This window comes from Bombina bombina, chromosome 6 (assembly GCF_027579735.1).
Source record: "Bombina bombina isolate aBomBom1 chromosome 6, aBomBom1.pri, whole genome shotgun sequence".
Classification (NCBI taxonomy): domain Eukaryota; kingdom Metazoa; phylum Chordata; class Amphibia; order Anura; family Bombinatoridae; genus Bombina; species Bombina bombina.
The window spans coordinates 460233040-460248359 of NC_069504.1; the positions used below are offsets into that span (position 1 = coordinate 460233040).

Genomic DNA, 15320 nt, shown 5'->3' on the forward strand with positions numbered 1-15320 from the left:
CTTCTGAGCCTATCTAGGTATACTTTTCAGTAAAGGATACAAAGAGAATTAAATAAATAAAAAATAAATAAATTGAAACGTTATTTAAAATTGAATACTTTAAATGAATTATGAAAAAAAAAAAATTTCATGTCCCTTTAAAATTACTTTTTTTTGGTGCAGTTTTAAGATTTCCCTTCTTAAAGGGACTCAGTCATAAAAAAATATTTTGTAATTCAGTTATATACATTGAAAACTGTATTTGTTGTTTAAAATTAATTTACATTAAGGTATTTTGAGTAATTAAATGCTGTATTGGCTGCATCCATTTTATAAAAGTCTTTTTGGCTAGATTTGTGAAATTCAAACTGTAGGCAGTACATATTACCATATAATATGTAATCATAGGGAGCTGATGCTAAAACCTGTCCAGCCACATAACATTATTATTGTCTTTTTTTCTCTATGGTTTTATCCACTGTGGGGTGTGCTAACCGACAGGTTTGGAATATATAAACATGTTAGTTTTCTAACTACTAACAAACAGTGGGGCTCATAGGAACAAGGGGTCTTTATGTGGAGATATGACTCTAATCCACGATCCGTTACATAAGGGAATACATTCCTACCACTAGGAGGAGGCAAACTTTCCCAAACCCCAAAAGCCCTATAAAACCCTTCCCACCTCACACATATCTTTGTTTTCTTTCATATAGTTAGCGAGAGTCCACAAGCTGTTATGTATGGGATATATATTCCTACCAGGAGGTGACAAAGTTTCCCAAACCTCAAAAGCCTATAACACCCCTCTCACCTCACTCATACCTTAGTTTTTACTTTGCCTTCGTTGGAGGTGGTTGAATCATGATGATGTGCTTGATTTCTTCAGTGATTGGCGCTTCAGAGCATATTGAAGCCCAGTTCCCTTCAGAGTATAGTGCTTGTCAGGGATGCAATTGGAGTACTGCCCTATAATATAACAAAGTTTTCTTATATTAGAAAATTCTTCATAGGCTCTCAGTAAATTCGGTCGCAGGGACTTGTCTTCTGCCTCCCTTTACAGATTAACTTTTTTTCCTGTGGACTTAACAGCACAGTTATAATCAGCGGTGTCTGCAGCCCTGAGTGCCTTACCTCCCTTTAACAAACGTAAGAGAAAGGTTAAACATAGTTCTCCTGACCTAGAGTCATCTAAATATTTGTCAGATTTAGCTAGTATGTCCCAGCTTTCCGAGGATGAGTTAACCTCTGTAGCTTCGGAGGGTGAACTTTCTGAGTCGGAAACTTCAGTGTGTAAACCTCCTTCAGCGGAGGAACCCTCATTCAGATTTATAACTGAACATCTGCGTTTTTTATTAAAGTAGGTTCTGTCTATACTAGAGGTTCCAGAGGCTTCACTACCTGAGGAACCTAAGTTCCCTAAATTAGACATGGTTTATGAAGACAGGAAGGTCTCTCTGACTTTTCCTGTGCCCGTTAAAATGGTGAACATTATTAGTAACAAATGGGAAAGAATAGGAACTTCTTTTTCCCCCTCGTCTACCTTTAAAAAAATTATTCCTGGTCCCTGACTACAGCAGAAAGATTTTTGGGGTTTTATTTATATTTTGCGGTTCTAAAAAAGGAGTGAACTTTCCGTCCTGTTCTAGATTTAAAGTGCCTAAACAAGTTTCTGAGTGTTCTCTCTTTCAAGATGGAGACTATACAGTCAATTTTTCCTCTTGTTCAAGGAGGTCAGTTTATGACCACCATAGACCTGAAGGATGCATACCTTCACGTTCCGATACACAGGAAACATTTTCAGTTCCTGAGGTTTGCTTTTCTGGACCAGCACTTCCAGTTCATAACTCTTTTGTTAGGCCTAGCTACTGCTCCAAGGATATGTATGAATCTTCTGGGGGCTCTTCTAGCCGTTGCTAGAACACAAGGTATTGCAGTAGCGCCTTACCTGAACAATATCTTGGTACAGGCACCATCTTTTCGTCTAGCGGTAGAACACTTGGAATCCCTTCTCAGTCTTCTTCGATCACATGAATGGAAGATAAATTTGGAAAAGAGTTCTCTTACTCCAAATACCAGGGTTAATTTCCTGGAGATAATAGACTCCATTTCCATGAGAATATTTCTAATGGATCAGAGATGATGCAAGCTTCTGCATATCTTGCCCTCCAGGCCTCCTTGAGACCCTCAGTGGCCCAGTGTGATTGGACTCATGGTGTCCTGTATGGACATCTTTCCCTTTGCCAGATTCCATCTCAGACCCTTATAACTATGCATGCTGTGACAAAGGAACGGCAACCATTCAGATCTTTCTCAACAAATTGTGTCGGATAACCTGTCAAGAGACTCTCTATCTTGGTGGCTCTGTCCAGATCATCTGTCCCAAGGCACGTGCTTCTTGAGACCGTCCTGGGAGATTGTGACTATGGACGCAAGCCTATCCGGCTGGGGAGCCGTTTGGGGTGCAAGGGCTGTGGAACTCTGGGTAATCTTCAATGCTCTGAAAGCTTGGCACCTTCTGGGTTCGTCCCAGTTTATCAGATTCCAATCAGACAGTATAACTTCGGTTGCCTACATCAACCATCAGGGGTGAACGAGAAGTTCCTTGGCGATGAGAGAAGTATCTTATCCTATAGTGGGCGGAGACTCACAGCTGTACTCTTGTCAGCAATCCACACTCCGGGTGTGGACAACTGGGAAACGAACTTCCTTAGCGGGCAATACTTTCACCCAGGGGAATGGTCTTTCCACCCAAGGTGTTTGCAGAGATATGCAGCAAGTGGGGGACGCCGGAAATAGACCTTATGGTATCCCTAGGTACGAGTCGAGGTTGAGGGATCCTCAGTTGGAACTGATAGATGCCCTATCAGTTTAATGGAGTTTCAGACTAATATCTTTTTCCTCCATTACCGTTTCTCCCTCGTCTAGCAAGAGCAAGTATCAGTGATGCTGATCGCTCCATCGTGGCCACAAAGTACATGGTTTGCGGATCTGGTGGGGATGTCCTCATCTGCTCAGTGGAGGTTACCTTGTCGCAGAGATCTGCTGATACATGGTCCCTTCGTACATCAAAATCTAGTTTCTCTGAGGCTGACTGCGTGGAGATTGAACATTTAGTCTTAGACAAGAGAGGGTTTTCAGAGAGTGTTATCGATATTGTTATTCAAGCTCGTAAATCAGTTACTCGTCGTATCTATCATAAAGTGTGGAGGAATTGTACTGGTGTGCTTGGCTTTTTCTGGCATAAGGTTATGGTTGCCAATGTTTTATCTTTTCTCCAGAATGGACTAGAGAAGGGTTTATCTGCTAGTTCCCTAAAGGGACAGATATTGGCCTTGTTGGTGTTACTGCACAGAAGATTGGTCGAGCTCCCGGACATGCAGTTCTTTGTTGAGGCTCTGACTAGGATCAGACCTGTGTTTAGATCTGGGGCTCCGTCTTGGAGCCTCAATCTTGTTCATCATGTTTTACAATAGACTCAGTTTGAGCCTATGCATACTGTTGACATTTAATTGTTAGCTTGGAAGTTTCTTTTTTTGTTGACTATTGCCTCTGTGCGCAGAGTTTGAGATTTCCGCTTTGCAATGTGACCCACCTTACCTGTTTTTTCATGCCGATTAGGCGGTTTACATACTATGTTTGGTTTCCTTCCTAAGGTGGTGTTAGATCACAACATTAATCAAGAGATTGTTCCTTTCTTGTGTCCCAATCCTCCTCCGGCGAATGGAGCATCTGCTTCACAATTTATGTGGTTCATGCCTTGAAGTTAATCAGACAATCTTCATCTTTGTCATCTATGCAGGTACATGTAAGGCCACTACGTCTTCCCTGTCTTTCTGCTTGAGAAGTGTCATCCGTCTGGTTTATGAGACGGCGGGACAACAGCCTTCTAAGAGGTTTACGGCTCATTCCACTAGAGCAGTGGCTTCCTCCTGGGCTTTTAAAAACGAAGCCTCTATAGATCAAATTTCTGGTCCTCCTTACACACTTTTCCATCTTAATATCAGGAGAGTCCACTGCTTCATCCCTTACTTTGTGGGAAATACTGAACCTGGCCACTAGGAGGAGGCAAAGACACCCCAGCCAAAGGCTTAAATACCTCCCCCACTCCCCTCATCCCCCAGTCATTCTTTGCCTTTCGTCACAGGAGGTTGGCAGAGAAGTGTCAGAAGATAGAGTAGTTCCTTATGGAGGGTAGTACTCTTTGAAATGACACTGGAGTTTTAAGTAGTCTTGTCAGTCTCTCAGTGAGAGCATTGACAAATGTTAGTCTGGAGATGCACGGAGAGTCTTTCTGCAAACCCATCCAAACTCGTATTAGCTCCTAAGCAATCAGTATTTACAAGTTTCACTGCCTGCTTTTATCACTCAAGTCCATGTCCGGAGCGATGCTACAAGACTGTCAAACTTGAGTGGCTGTGTTTGTTCCACGGCATAGATTCCGGTAAGGTTGTTTCATTTTTTTTAAATACACATTTAGTAACGCAAGAAGACAAGGTCACAGTGACTCCTTTATCTGAATGGAATCGAGGGTTAATGTCTCCACAAGGGGATTATTAAACAGGAGGGATTAATCACATATTTTTAATATCGTGTTTATGCTGTGACATGTGTAAGATGTGTCTCAGGCAGATGTTGGAACGTACAAGTTTTAATTTTATTTTGGATCGCTGCGCTTCCAGTTAGGCTTGGCGCTCTTTTAGAGGTGCAGGGGCAGTCCTGCATGGCGCACCATGTGACCGGGTGTGGTCACAGTGATTCTCTTCTTCCTGACCGTGCAGTGTCTGGAGACAAAGCGGTTTCTCTCTTGGGTCTGGGTCATTGGAGGTTGCGAGTGCCCCAGCCATTGGGGGTATAAAGGTGCCATTTATCTTTGTCTATAGACATTTTTATAAGCACAAGCTATGGAGGAATCCCTCTTTACCTAAAGCTAATGCCTGTCTATATTGTGAGGAGGCCACGGTATACCCGCCTGCTCAATTATGTTCCACATGCCTTGATAAAGTAATCTTATCAAAGAAAGCTAATATGTTTAGTACTACTGAGCCTTCTACCTCTGAGGAGTCTCCGTCTCGTGAGGTACGCACCCTGCATTCATCTCCAAATACACATGTTGCTTCCCGTAGGACTCCTATTCCTCCATCTGGTGGGGCCCTTTAACCGCCAGACTTTACTGAACAGTTACAGATGGCAGTATCTGAGCCTTTGGTGCTTTACCTTGCACTGCTAAGTGCAAGAGAGAGGTTAAATATTGCTATCCTTCCCAGGGGTTAACTACTAGCTTATTGGATTTATCTGATACAAGATTATCTGATGATGATGCCTCTGTGTCGGAATTTGCTGCCTCTAAGCCTCCATCTGCAGAGGAACCAGACTTTAGATTTAGGATTGAACACTTACGCTTTCTGCTAAAGGAAGTGTTGGCTACTCTAGAGGTTCCAGAACCTAAATTACCTGAGGAACCTTGTATTCCTAAATTAGTCTACGAGGACAGAGTTGTACCACAGACTTTCCGGCTTCCCGTAAAGATGGTGAACATTATTAAGAATGAATGGGAAAGACTTGGTTCGTCTTTCTTTAATTTAATTGGCAGGAGTCCATGAGCTAGTGACGTATGGAATATACAATCCTACCAGGAGGGGCAAAGTTTCCCAAACCTCAAAATGCATATAAATACACCCACAATTCAGTTTTACAAACTTTGCCTCCTATGGAGGTGGTGAAGTAAGTTTGTGCTTAATTTCTTGGTTTTCTTCTATGATAAGTGCTTCTAAGCATTCTGAAGCCCAATTACTCTGAGTACAGTGTTTCAGAGGAATGTGAAGGGAGTATCGCCTATTGATTTTATGGTTTCTTTCATGTAATTAGCAAGAGTCCATGAGCTAGTGACGTATGGGATATACATTCCTACCAGGAGGGGCAAAGTTTCCCAAACCTCAAAATGCCTATAAATACACCCCTCACCACACCCACAAATCAGTTTTACAAACTTTGCCTCCCATGGAGGTGGTGAAGTAAGTTTGTGCTAGATTCTTCGTTGATATGCGCTTCGCAGCAGGCTGGAGCCCGGTTTTCCTCTCAGTGCGCAGTGAATGTCAGAGGGATGTGAAGAGAGTATTGCCTATTTGAATTCAATGATCTCCTTCTACGGGCTATTTCATAGATTCTCTGTTATCGGTCGTAGAGATTCATCTCTTACCTCCCTTTTCAGATCGACGATATACTCTTATATATATACCATTACCTCTGCTGATTCTCGTTTCAGTACTGGTTTGGCTTTCTACTACAGGTAGATGAGTGTCCTGGGGTAAGTAAGTCTTATTTTTGTGACACTCTAAGCTATGGTTGGGCACTTTTATATAAAGTTCTAAATATATGTGTTTAAACATTTATTTGCCTTGATTCAGGATGTTCAACATTCCTTATTTCAGACAGTGAGTTTCATTATTTGGGATAATGCATTTGAATAATCAATTTTTTTCTTAACTTAAAATTTGACTTTTTCTCCTGTGGGCTGTTAGGCTCGCGGGGGCTGAAAATGCTTCATTTTATTGCATCATTCCTGGCGCTGACTTTTTTGGCGCCAAAATTTTCTTATTTATTTCCGGCGTCATACTTGTCGCCGGAAGTTGCGTAATTTTTTTGACTTTTTGCGCCAAAAGTGTCGGCGTTACCGGATGTGGCGTCATTTTTGGCGCTAAAAGCATTTAGGCGCCAAATAATGTGGGCGTCTTTTTTTTGGCGCTAAAAAATATGGGCGCCATTATTGTCTCCACATTATTTAAGTCTCATTGTTTATTTGCTTCTGGTTGCTAGAAGCTTGTTCACTGGCATTTTTTCCCATTCCTGAAACTGTCATTTAAGGAATTTGATCAATTTTGCTTTATATGTTGTTTTTTCTATTACATATTGCAAGATGTCTCAGATTGACCCTGAATCAGAAGATACTTCTGGAAAATTGCTGCCTGATGCTGGATCTACCAAAGTTAAGTGTATCTGTTGTAAACTTGTGGTATCTGTTCCTCCGGCTGTTGTTTGTAATGAATGTCATGACAAACTTGTTAATGCAGATAATATTTCCTTTAGTAATATTCCATTACCTGTTGCTGTTCCATCAACATCTAATATTCAGGGTGTTCCTGTTAACATAAGAGATTTTGTTTCTAAATCTATTAAGGCGGCTATGTCTGCTATTCCTCCTTCTAGTAAACGTAAAAGGTCTTTTAAAACTTCTCATTTTTCAGATGAATTTTTAAATGAACATCATCATTCTGATTCTGATAATGATTCCTCTGGTTCAGAGGATTCTGTTTCAGAGGTTGATACTGATAAATCTTCATATTTATTTAAAATGGAATTTATTCGTTCTTTGCTTAAAGAAGTCTTAATTGCATTAGAAATAGAGGAATCTGGTCCTCCTGATACTAAATCTAAACGTTTGAATACGGTTTTTAAATCTCCTGTAGTTATTCCAGAGGTTTTTCCCGTCCCTGATGCAATTTCTGAAGTAATTTCCAGGGAATGGAATAATTTGGGTAATTCATTTACTCCTCCTAAACGGTTTAAGCAATTATATCCTGTGCCATCTGACAGATTAGAGTTTTGGGACGAAATCCCTAAGGTTGATGGGGCTATCTCTACTCTTGCTAAACTTACTACTATTCCTACGACAGATAGTACTTCCTTTAAGGATCCTTTAGATAGGAAAATTGAATCCTTTCTAAGAAAAGCTTACTTATGTTCAGGTAATCTTCTTAGACCTGCTATATCTTTAGCGGATGTTGCTGCAGCTTCAACTTTCTGGTTGGAAGCTTTAGCGCAACAAGTAACAGATCATAATTCCCATAGCATTGTTAATCTTCTTCAACATGCTAATAATTTTATTTGTGATGCCATCTTTGATATCATTAGGGTTGATGTCAGGTATATGTCTTTAGCTATTTTAGCTAGAAGAGCTTTATGGCTTAAAACTTGGAATGCTGATATGTCTTCTAAGTCAACTTTGCTTTCCCTTTCTTTCCAAGGTAATAAACTGTTTGGTTCCCAGTTGGATTCTATTATTTCAACTGTTACTGGAGGGAAAGGAATTTTTTTACCACAGGATAAAAAAATCTAAAGGTAAATTTAGGTCTACTAATCGTTTTCGTTCCTTTCGTCACAATAAGGAACAAAAGCCTGATCCTTCCCCTACAGGAGCAGTATCAGTTTGGAAACCATCTCCAGTCTGGAATAAATCCAAGCCTTTTAGAAAGCCAAAGCCAGCTCCCAAGTCAACATGAAGGTGTGGCCCTCATTCCAGCTCAGCTGGTAGGGGGCAGATTACGATTTTTCAAAGAAATTTGGATCAATTCGATTCACTATCTTTGGATCCAGAACATTGTTTCACAAGGGTACAGAATAGGCTTCAAGATGAGGCCTCCTGCAAGAAGATTTTTTCTTTCCCGTGTCCCAGTAAATCCAGTGAAGGCTCAAGCATTTCTGAAATGTGTTTCAGATCTAGAGTTGGCTGGAGTAATTATGCCAGTTCCAGTTCTGGAACAGGGGCTGGGGTTTTACTCAAATCTCTTCATTGTACCAAAGAAGGAGAATTCCTTCAGACCAGTTCTGGATTTAAAAATATTGAATTGTTATGTAAGGATACCAACATTCAAAATGGTAACTATAAGGACTATTCTGCCTTTTGTTCAGCAAGGGCATTATATGTCCACAATAAATTTACAAGATGCATATCTGCATATTCTGATTCATCCAGATCACTATCAGTTTCTAAGATTCTCTTTCCTAGACAAGCATTACCAGTTTGTGGCTCTGCCGTTTGGCCTAGCAACAGCTCCAAGGATTTTTACAAAGGTTCTCGGTGCTCTTCTATCTGTAATCAGAGAAGAGGGTATTGTGGTATTTCCTTATTTGGACAATATCTTGGTACTTGCTCAGTCTTCACATTTAGCAGAATCTCATACGAATCGACTTGTATCATTTCTTCGAGAACATGGTTGGAGGATCAATTTACCAAAGAGTTCGTTGATTCCTCAGACAAGGGTAACCTTTTTAGGTTTCCAGATAGATTCAGTGTCCATGACTCTGTCTCTGACGGACAAGAGACGTCTGAAATTGGTTTCAGCTTGTCGAAACCTTCAGTCTCAATCATTCCCTTCGGTAGCCTTATGCATGGAAATTCTAGGTCTTATGACTGCTGCATCGGACGCGATCCCCTTTGCTCGTTTTCACATGCGACCTCTTCAGCTCTGTATGCTGAACCAGTGGTGCAGGGATTATACAAAGATATATCAATTAATATCTTTAAAACCGATTGTATGACACTCTGACGTGGTGGACAGACCACCATCGTTTAGTACAGGGGGCTTCTTTTGTTCTTCCGACCTGGACTGTGATTTCAACAGATGCAAGTCTGACAGGTTGGGGAGCTGTTTGGGGGTCTCTGACAGCACAAGGGGTTTGGGACTCTCAGGAGGTGAGATTACCAATCAATATTTTGGAACTCCGTGCAATTTTCAGAGCTCTTCAGTCGTGGCCTCTTCTAAAGAGAGAGTCGTTCATTCGTTTTCAGACGGACAATGTCACAACCGTGGCATATGTCAATCATCAAGGAGGGACTCACAGTCCTCTGGCTATGAAAGAAGTGATTTCCAAGATTCTAAAGGAGCGTTCGTTTGTTCTGCTGGTGGCTCCAGCATGGCCTCACAGGTTTTGGCATGCGGATCTTGTCCGGATGGCTACTTGCCAACCGTGGACTCTTCCGTTAAGACCAGACCTTCTATCGCAAGGTCCTTTTTTCCATCAGGATCTCAAATCCTTAAATTTGAAGGTATGGAGATTGAGGTTTCTCTGACTCCATGATTAATACTATGTTACAGGCTCGTAAATCTGTACCTAGGAAGATATATCATCGAGTCTGGAAGACTTACATTTCTTGGTGTTTTTCTCATCATTTTTCTTGGCATTCTTTTAGAATTCCGAGAATTTTACAGTTTCTTCAGGATGGTTTGGATAAAGGTTTGTCTGCAAGTTCCTTGAAAGGACAAATCTCTGCTCTTTCTGTTCTTTTTCACAGAAAGATTGCTAGTCTTCCTGATATTCATTGTTTTGTACAGGCTTTGGTTCGTATAAAACCTTTTAAGTCAATTTCTCCTCCTTGGAGTTTGAATTTGGTTCTGGGGGCTCTTCAAGCTCCTCCGTTTGAACCTATGCCTTCGCTGGATATTAAATTACTTTCTTGGAAAGTTTTGTTTCTTTTGGCCATCTCTTTTGCTAGAAGAGTTTCTGAATTATCTGCTCTTTCTTGTGAGTCTCCTTTTCTGATTTTTCATCAGGATAAGGCGGTGTTGCGAACTTCTTTTAAATTTTTACCTAAGGTTGTGAATTCTAACAACATTAGTAGAGAAATTGTGGTTCCTTCATTGTGTCCTATTCCTAAGAATTCTAAGGAAAGATCGTTGCATTCTTTGGATGTAGTTGGAGCTTTGAAATATTATGTTGAAGCTACTAAAGATTTCCGAAAGACTTCTAGTCTATTTGTTATCTTTTCTGGTTCTAGGAAAGGTCAGAAGGCTTCTGCCATTTCCTTGGCATCTTGGTTAAAGTCTTTGATTCATCATGCTTATGTTGAGTCGGGTAGAGCTCATTCGACTAGGTCAGTCTCTACTTCCTGGGCATTTAAGAATGAAGCTTCGGTTGATCAGATTTGCAAAGCAGCAACTTGGTCTTCTTTGCATATTTTTACTAAATTCTACCATTTTGATGTGTTTTCTTCTTCTGAAGCAGTTTTTGGTAGAAAAGTACTTCAGGCAGCTGTTTCAGTTTGATTCTTCTGCTTATAATTTCAGGGTTTTTTTTTTTCTCATTATAAGATTTAAACTTTGTTTTGGGTGTGGATTTTTTTTCAGCGGAATTGGCTGTCTTTATTTTATCCCTCCCTCTCTAGTGACTCTTGCGTGGAACACATCTTGGGTATTCATTATCCCATACGTCACTAGCTCATGGACTCTTGCTAATTACATGAAAGAAAACATAATTTATGTAAGAACTTACCTGATAAATTCATTTCTTTCATATTAGCAAGAGTCCATGAGGCCCACCCTTTTTGTGGTGGTTATGATTTTTTTGTATAAAGCACAATTATTCCAATTCCTTATTTTTTATGCTTTCGCACTTTTTTCTTATCACCCCACTTCTTGGCTATTCGTTAAACTGATTTGTGGGTGTGGTGAGGGGTGTATTTATAGGCATTTTGAGGTTTGGGAAACTTTGCCCCTCCTGGTAGGAATGTATATCCCATACGTCACTAGCTCATGGACTCTTGCTAATATGAAAGAAATGAATTTATCAGGTAAGTTCTTTCATAAATTATGTTTTTCCTCGCGGAAAATCTTTTCAAAGGTTCTCTGTTATTGGTCGTAGGGATTAATCTTCTACCTTCCTTTTCAGATTGACGATATACTCTTATATACCAATTACTCTGCTGATACTTTTTCAGTACTGGTTTGGCTATATGCTATATGTGGATGGGAAGTATGTTTTCATTTTTTAAGACACTTAGCTATGGTTTGGCGCTTTATGTATTAATATAAAGTTTTAAATATATGTATATTTGCCATGAGTCAGGTCTATGTATATTTTCTTTTGCAGACTCAGTCTCAGTTTGGAAAGCATGTTTTAGGAAGTTATTTTTCTTACCTGGGGTATAGTCCTTTTTTTCAAATTGACTGTTTTTTCTTTAAATTTTGCGGGCAAAATTAGGCTCACAAGGGCGCAAAATGCTGTTATTTATTGCCTCATTCTTGACGCGATAATTTTTTTGTCGCAAAGGTACGTCTTTGACGCAAGTTTGTAATTTCCGGCATCTTAGTTGACGGCAGGTTTTCTTGCACAAGGTTGCGTCTGACGCTAGTTGCGTCATTTCTGGATGTTGTTGGCACTAAAAAAAATTTCAACTTCCTTTTGGGTCGTGTGTCATACATGGTGTCAAAAAATTTAGTTTATTTTTCACACCACTTCCTATATGCCTCTTGCCTTCTATATGCTCAGAGGGCTATGCTGTATGTTTTCACATTTCTGAAACTGCCATATAAGGAAATTGTAAATTTTGCTTTAATGTTTTTTCTTTTACATTTTGCAAGATGTCTAAATCTGATCCTGTCTCAGAAGCAACTGTTGGAACCCTGCTGCCTGAACACAGTTCTACCAAAGCTAAGTGTATCTGTTGTAATATTTGAGATTATATCTCCAGCTGGTGTTATGCAACAGTTGTCATGATAAGCTTTTGCACATAGACAAAGTTTCCATTAGTACTAGTACTGTTTGTTGTTCCTTCAACATCTAATGTACATGAGATCCCTGTTGATATGAAAATGATATTGCTGATGCGATACAGGAGGCTTTGTCTGCTATTCCGCCTTCTAATAATCATCAAAGGTCTTTTAAAACTTCTCATAAAATTTATGAAATTTTTAATGACCGACAACATACTGAAATATCCTCCTCTGATGAGGATCTCTCTGATTCAGAGGATCCTACCTCAGACATTGACACTGACAAATCTACTTATGTTTTCATTATTGAGTATATCCGTTCCTTGTTAAAAGAAGTGTTGGTTGCTTTGAATATTGAGAAGTCTGGTCCTCTTGATATCAAAACTAGTAGACATTTAAATTCTGTTTATAAACCTCCTGTGGTTACTCCTGAGGTTTTTTCAGTTCCTGATGCTATTTCTGATGTGATTGCTAAGGAACTGATTAAGCCTGGTACTTCTTTCATTCCTTCTTCTAGGTTTAAAAGGTTTTACCCGTTGCCAGCAGCTAGATTAGAGTTTTGGGAAAAAATCCCCAAAGTTGATGGGTCTATTTCTACTCTTGCCAAACGTACTACTATTCCTATGAAAGACAGTACTTCTTTTAAAGATCCTTTAGATAAGAAACTTGAGTCTTATATAAGGAAAGCTTATTTATATTCTGGCTATATTCTCATGCCTGCCATTTCTATGGCTGATGTTGTGGCTGTATCAACCTTTTGGTTGGATAGCCTAGTGCAACAGGAAACAGATCCTGATTTGTCTAGCATTGTTAATTTGCTTCAACATGCTAATCATTTTATCTGTGATGCCATTTTAGATATCATCAAAATTTATGTTCAATCTATGTCTTTTGCTATTTTAGCTAGAAGAGCTTTGTGACTCAAATCATGGAATGCTGACATGGTATCTAAGTCTAGATTAATATCTCTTTCTTTCTACGGTAACAATTTATTTGGTTCTCAGTTGGATTCAATTATTTCAACGATCACTGGGTAGAAGGGAGTTTTTTTGCCTCAAGCTAAAAGATCTAAGGGTAAATTTAAAGCTTCTAATCGTTTTCGTTCTTTTCAACAGAATAAGGAACAGAGAACCAATCCTTCCCCTAAAGACACTGGTTCCAATTGGAAACATTCTTCAAGTTGGAATAAATCCAAGCCTTTTAAGAAACCAAAGCCAGCCCCAAAGTCTGCATGAAGGTGCGGCCCTCGATCCAGTTCATTCTCTTGCAACTCTCAACTAAGATGGAGGTCGTAAGAGCACTGTGGTGTTTTATACTTAGTTTATTTCTTCAATCAAAAGTTTGTTATTTTTAAATGGTACCGGAGTATACTGTTTATCTCAGGCAGTATTTAGAAGAAGAATCTGCCTGCGTTTTCTATGATCTTAGCAGAAGTAACTAAGATACTTTGCTGTTCTCACATATTCTGAGGAGTAAGGTAACTTCAGAGGGGGAATAGCGTGCAGGTTTTCCTGTAATAAGGTATGTGCAGTTAAAATATTTTTCTAGGGATGGAATTTGCTAGAAAATGCTGCTGATACCGAAGTAATGTAAGTAAAGCCTTAAATGCAGTGATAGCGACTGGTATCAGGCTTATTAATAGAGATACATACTCTTATAAAAGTGTATTTTAAAACGTTTGCTGGCATGTTTAATCGTTTTTTACATATGTTTGGTGATAAAACTTATTGGGGCCTAGTTTTTTCCACATGGCTGGCTTGAATTTTGCCTAGAAACAGTTCCCTGAGGTTTCCCACAGTTGTAATATGAGTGGGAGGGGCCTATTTTGGCGTTTTTTTGCACAGCAAAAATGACAGACAGACATTCAGCTTATTCCTGCATGATCCAGGACTTCTCTGAAGGGCTCAAAAGGCTTCAAAAGTCGTATTGAGGGAGGTAAAAAGCCACAGTAGAGCTGTGGCAGTTGTTGTGACTGTTTAAAAAACGTTTTTGTCATTTGTTATTCCGTTTTTGGTATTAAGGGGTTAATCATCCATTTGCAAGTGGGTGCAATGCTCTGCTAACTTATTACATACACTGTAAAAATTTCGTTAGTGTAACTGCATTTTTTCACTGTTATTTCAAAATGTGGGAAAATTTGTGTTTCTTAAAGGCGCAGTAACGTTTTTTATATTGCTTGTAGACTTGTTTTAAAGTGTTTTCCAAGCTTGCTAGTCTCATTGCTAGTCTGTTTAAACATGTCTGACACAGAGGAACCTACTTGTTCATTATGTTTGAAAGCCATGGTGGAGCCCCATAGGAGAATGTGTACTAAATGTATTGATTTCACCTTAAACAGCAAAGATCAGTCTTTATCTATAAAAGAATTATCACCATAGGGTTCTGTCGAGGGGGAAGTTATGCCGACTAACTCTCCCCATGTGTCAGACCCTTCGCCTCCCGCTCAGGGGACGCACGCTAATATGGCGCCAATTACATCAGGGACGCCCATAGCGATTACCTTGCAGGACATGGCTGCAATCTTGAATAATACCCTGTCAGAGGTATTATCTAGATTGCCTGAATTAAGAGGCAAGCGCGATAGCTCTGGGGTTAGGAGAGATACAGAGCGCGCAAATGCTGTTAGAGCCATGTCTGATACTGCTTCACAGTATGCAGAACATGAGGAAGGAGAGCTTCAGTCTGTGGGTGACATCTCTGACTCGGGGAAACCTGATTCAGAGATTTCTAATTTTAAATTTAAGCTTGAGAACCTCCGTGTATTGCTTGGGGAGGCATTAGCTGCTCTGAATGCACAGTTGCAATTCCAGAGAAATTGTGTAGGCTGGATAGATACTATGCGGTGCCGGTGTGTACGGACGTTTTTCCTATACCTAAAAGGCTTACAGAAATTATTAGCAAGGAGTGGGATAGGTGTGCCCTTTTCCCCACCTCCTATATTTAGAAAAATGTTTCCAATAGACGCCACTACACGGGACTTATGGCAGACGGTCCCTAAGGTGGAGGGAGCAGTTTCTACTTTAGCAAAGCGTACCACTATCCCGGTTGAGGACAGTTGTGCTTTTTCAGATC

General features: G+C 39.9%; 1 protein-coding gene across 1 annotated transcript in view; it reads left to right on the forward strand.

Annotated features, from left to right (window-relative positions):
* ANKHD1 (ankyrin repeat and KH domain containing 1) overlaps positions 1–15320 on the forward strand; it is a gene marked incomplete in the record, with an annotated part of 1187903 nt that overhangs the window by 543061 nt on the left and 629522 nt on the right.